The sequence below is a fragment of the Echiichthys vipera genome (assembly GCF_963691815.1).
Source record: "Echiichthys vipera genome assembly, chromosome: 8".
Taxonomy (NCBI): Eukaryota; Metazoa; Chordata; class Actinopteri; order Perciformes; family Trachinidae; genus Echiichthys; species Echiichthys vipera.
In genome coordinates this window covers 26,930,805-26,936,804 of record NC_139833.1, presented here as the reverse complement: position 1 = coordinate 26,936,804, position 6,000 = coordinate 26,930,805, and positions in this window count along the sequence as shown.

Sequence of the window (6,000 nt, the reverse complement as noted above, 5' to 3'; positions counted from 1 at the left end):
GTTTGTACTCACACTGCCTGGGCCTCGGCCAATACTTCTTGCAGTCCATACGCCATCACGCCGTAACACGTCACACGCATTGATCGCGTGTGTGTGGCTTTGTTTACAAATCTTTCCATAGACCTCAGAGTTTTTGTGCGTCTTGTCGACTGTTTTTGAATATTTTCATCCGACCAAATCTGCAGTAAACACTCCACCTCCGCATCACACCAACGTGAACCTTTCACCGCCATTGTTGTTGTTGTTAAATGTCCGCGCATGGTCCGTCCTTCTATTTACTATGTCCGAACAGGCGCACATAACGCTACCGCCGTAGGGCTCGTGCTCGTGCTCTTGCTCGTGCTCGTACACGTGCGCACGCTCGTGCTCGTACATGTGCAAACGGCTCCGCTAAAGCCCACCTCTTTCAAGCGGGCCGTGGGCGGAACGGGTGCACTCACACTGCTTAAAGGTACTAGGCTTTAGCTGAAAAAACAGTTTTGGCCCGGTCAGGGCAGTTGCTAGGAATTCTGGGCCCCCTGAAAGAATATCGGTGTGGGCCCCTCTACCCTATTCCTTGCCACCTTCAATTGTATTGTTTTTCAGTGTTCTGCTGTGGGGTCAAACTCAGATGAAGCAGGCACTGCTGATTCTGGAGCAGCAGAGGATGAAGGTTTATTTTTAAATCATATATATTGTGTGCAATAGTGGTGGGCGTCAGTAGCTCAGTCCGTTGGGACTTGGCTTGGGAACCAGAAGGTGACTGGTTCAAGTCCTGATATGGATAAAATATTTTTAAACCATTCAAAAGTCAGTGTAAACTGTCCAAAATTCTAAATAGTCTTTTTTTTTACTTTGTTGTTGTCAAAAAAAACAGAACAACAACGACAAATCTTTGAACAATTAACTTTTTTTGTATTTAGACTATTCAAATGTCCCACTAATGACACATTTTACAAGACCACATTGAACACATCATGAAAACGTAACTGACCTTCGTCAGATGCTCATAATTACTGAGTAGAAATTGAATGGGTCATAATACAATTGAATGCAGCCTCTGAATGGGCGCTTACTGGAGCACTGTCCGACAGTGTTATGTGCGAAACACACAGTCACGGTGGTAGCCCCTAAATGAGTAACGTTCAGTTATAGCTACTCTAGGAACCGTCGCTCTACAATGACCTGGCGATTTTTTTTAATGAACTGGCGACCTGTCCAGAGCGTGGCCCGATGACAGCTAGCGTAGGCTCCAGCCTGCGCCCCGTCAAAGGTAATATTACAGACATTAAATGAATGAACAAGCAGGCTAATTGTTTAAGCCGCCCTCGGTAGTTTACTCTCACCATTCTTAAAAAAAAAGGTTTTGATGTCTTGGGCCCCTGCTCTGCTGTTCCTACACCTGACCTCTTTCTCAACTCTTTTCTGGTGTCCAGACTTGTGTTTTTTGGGGGGCATACTGACTCTGCTGCAGTTAGCTTCTCTACCGGCTAGCACTTAATTCCGATGAGGAAGAACCCCGGGAAGAAAGAGCCGCGGTGTGGACCAAACCATTTTCTAAGAAGGGGCCAGGGGGGTTATTGAATAGAATAAACATATATAGAGAGTATTGTACAACTTGTGGCTTTGTTTTAATTCGGATTCATTCGTATGAATATATATTAGTTCAGTGCATAATCATTTTGTCATAGAGGCTACTGGAGCAGTGTGTGGGCCCTGGCTGGCTGTGGGCCCTTAGAATTGTCATCACCTTTCCCCCCTATACGACGGCGCTGGGCCCGGTACAGAACGACAGTGTGAGTGTGCCCTAAGAGGTAAATCTAAACACACAGAGCTGCCAGGCCCACGAAGCAGACTGTAGACCTATATCAATGCTTGCCACGCTAGCCGCACAACATGCTAACGTTATCTTTAAGAGTTTAACCTGCAAAACAAACATCAAAATAGCATAAAACTTACAGCTTCCAAGTTTGAAGTTTGGCCCAAGACAGCCGGTAACAGTTAGCGAACCATCCTGAGCTTCGATGTTGTAGTGACTCCTCTGCTGTGTAACGTAAAGTTACTGAATCCTTGCTGAGACGTTCCCAGTCATTGTGGGGACATTTCAGGCAAAATTCTTAAAATCAAAATACTTAAAAATAAATGTGAAGGAATGACGTACTAGTTTCACGGAAGTAAAGACGCAAATGCTACCGAAGAAGTGCTGTCTGAGAGAGACACAACCGTGGAGAAAACTCAGTTTGGCGTGGGATATTGTTTTCTTCACTTAGAAGACATTTTACATGCACAAACAAACATATAAAATATAAATACAGCTGAATTTTGGAAGTTAGAGTCCTTTTCAGACAGTGGTTGGGGGCAGTTTTCTACATTTTTGAAATTGGGCTGATAAACATGCAATTATGTCATCATAATAAAATAGTTTGAGAAGGAAAGGACTGTGCAAACCAGAAGACATCACTTCTCCGATGGACGTTTTTCTCTCCTTGGGTTTAACGAGTGACCCGTTAACTGGACACTATCAGCTGAAAGCGTCTGCCATAGGGACGGCAGATGTTAATAACAGGAAGAGAATGCGTAGCTCAGCTGTCCTCGTGAATGTCTCTATGTTTAGTTTTTCATGACAATGTTAAACATAACGTCACCTCCCTGATCAGTCTTTATAGTTTTGTTTGAGTAAATGTGTCAATGGCGTTTTGCTTGTTGCTTATTTTCACAGTAAACAGGAAGAGAGCGAGTTGCTCTTCCTGATAATATCCATTTCTAATTAATTTTCAAAATAAATCTTTTTGTCTTTGAAACCTTCTTGTGTAAACCTGTGTGTGTAGAATTTTATTCACCACTCTAAAAAACATTTTTTTTAGGAGATCGTAGTCATGCCGTTGGGAAAATAAATGAAAGTCCTGGGATTAACCTGGTGCGCCACCAGCCAGTAGCTGTCTCCCTGAAGTAGTAAAACAGATCTCAGAGTATCTCCTTTTCATACAGTCTATGAGTATCTCTCTGAAAAAGATAATCCTGTTTTTATCATCTGCAGTCACTATGGCAACCACAGAGGCACTCAGCTGAAAGTCACCAGTTCACAGGGCCACTCGTTAAACCCTTGTTAAGTTTGATTATGAAGTTATCAAGTCAGTCTGCGTTAACTTTGATTTTAAAGTCATCACTTGTCAGTGTGGACTATGTTTTTTTATTGGAATAGTCAACCTACTGTTGTTAAACGGCTACAAGATAAGTAGAAAAGATCGCACCAAAGATGGAAACAAAACTAACTTCCTCTTCATTCACTGCGGCACAGACACTTGCTGAGCCGCAGTGTTAACAAGCTTTTCATTAATAAAGTTGATCTGATTGATTAATACACAATGTAGCGTTCATTAAAGTGGAATTTATAATATTTTTCATATAAATATACGTATTTCAAATATAATAATGGCCCACAGGAAACTTTCAGTACTGAGTCCAATTGACGGAAACCCCGTGTGGCGACTGAGAACTTTAAACTCTAGGATATGCATTAGCAGTCAACTATTTAAATCTTCCTCTAAAGAAATATCGCTACCTTCTACAAGCTGAATCCAGACAAGGAACAGCATTTTAGTGGTGAGCACAGCTGTGCTAATGCTATTGCTAATGCTAGGTGAGCAGGAATGACAGAGAGTGAGCAGTTCTATTCACACAGCCAGAGTTCGGAAATTCTAAAAGGCATATACTGAGGACAGTCAGTCTATGTATATTACTGCAGAGCAACCATGCACACTGTATCCAAACAAGTGAACAGTGCTTTCACCACTAACCTTGGGATAGACCAGAATGTCTGTGTCCATGGTAACTACAGAACAAAGATGACTAGAGCTGTACCCTCAAAAGGCTAAGAAGACATAAGAATTGAAAATAACAAAGGTTAGACTTAAATTTAAAAGTTAGGCCTAAAAATCAACAATACTGTTTAAGAATTTTAAATAGTGGGGCATAAAAGTAAGGTGTTATGCTAAAGTCTTGTTGTATTTCTATGTTAGATTATGAAACTTGTACTTTGAAAAGCATAGATATTTTGCATGAGACATTTGTTCACATCCATTGTATCAAAATCATGTGACACGTCACATTTTTTTCAAAGATTTGAGTTAAAATCTATATTTGATTTGTAGCGCTTTGCTTATGTCTCCCTCTCTTTTCAAAATGTTGCCACCTCCACCATCCTGTGTAATTGTGTCATTCTACTGCTCCTTGATTTAAGTCCCTGATTTTCTTGGATTACCAGAAAGACTGAAGACAAGCCTCAGAGGCAATTAGTTTTCCTCTCACACTGTGATGCTCACATACCTCACGTAACCATGAAGGAGTGAATGTGGAGATAAAGGCAGTTGTTGCAACACGGCGCATCAATATCTAAAGTCAGCATCCTTTCACTAACACTCTGATTGACGGATTAAATAAGACATTGTTGTTATTATTAGCTACCCGTCTTATCCCCAAATATCAAAGCCCCTATAAGTATTAAACTAGAAATGTTGAATTGGTGAAAGCTTAAGCTATCATTTGAATTGAGCAGCGGGGAGCTCCCCCACTCCCTCTCCATTTACACTCTCAAAGTCCATTTTGTTGCATTTTTAACTGGTGGAGTGTCCTGAGAGGAAATGAACTGTGAATATCCACACTCCTCAGAGCACATATCACATCTGACAAATTGTGGGCATTTTCTTATTGCTGTGAAATGTACTGTAGCTACCTCACCTGTGGTCATGAAAGCTGGCTCATGACAGCCTACTCAGCTGTTGCCAAACTAACTGCCATCAAATTAAAGCTGCATCACAGCCCTACAGCCTTAAACAGCACTGTATGGCAGAGTAGCTTGCTGTGGTGGTGACTGGCTGATACATGTTTTCCCCTTGGGGCTTAGCTGTATGCACAGTATACTCAGTCCCTATTTTCCTGAGGATATTGTTCCTGCTGCATGCAGCTTGGTTGATAGTAAGATTAATTTAAGTTTATACTTAAAATGTTTATACTTTTGCATGATTTAAGATTTTGTTAAGATTATTTTTTGGCAGTTTTACAAGCCTTTTATTGCACAGGACAGACAGGAAATGGGGTGAGAGAGAGAGGGAGACATGCAGCAAAGGGCCGCAGGTCAGAGTCGAACCCAGAGCAGCTGCCTTGAGGACCTTCAGCCTCTTTACATGGTTAGGCGTCTGTGTTTTGTTCTAATAACATGGTCACACTGCGAGACATGGGGTTTGCTGTATGTTGCTAAATAGGGGTTAAGGGACCTTTAAGAGACTGAGTATTATGGGATGTTACGTGACGCATGAAGCACGTGAAAACAGAAAACAAGGAAGTCATGTATGTAGACATGAGGCTGAAGTAAAAAGGCAGTTGATGTTCTGAAGCAAAACGTCTGTGCATGTCAGTCTTTCACACACAACAGTCTGCTCTAACCACTCAGCCACCAACCACCCCATGATTTAAATACTTTTATCATCTGCACTTCCTTTCATATTTCTGCTTTACTGTTATATTCGAGTCAGAAGATTTTTGATTATTTACTGTATAAAAAAAAAAACACAGCATCAACACACTTGTCACAGTAAGTCAAGTAAAATACTTCTTGATATGCTAGTAACATTATGTTGCCTACAGTTGAATACTTGGGAGGATAACAAAGCAGTTCTGGACCTGGCTATTCTGAAGCAACCTAACTCTCAGCGTGCACTGCTCTCTGTTGGCTGTCTGTTTTAATGCTGCCACTTCATACTGCACAGTACTGAAAGCGATGAGCAATGGTTGCGATGAAACACGATGAGCAATGGTTAGAGAAATAATAGCTTATCTTGCAGTTGTAGTCATTTATTATCTGATAAATTACGTAAATGAGATCATTTGTTTTTCATTACGACATAATATAAAAAAGGGGGAGAAGTGTTGATCATTGTATCAGTGGAATTATGAGAAAAAATGAAATCCTATCAACCTGTGTGCTTATTGGCTAAGCTGTGAATGTGAAGGTTCTGGCATTAA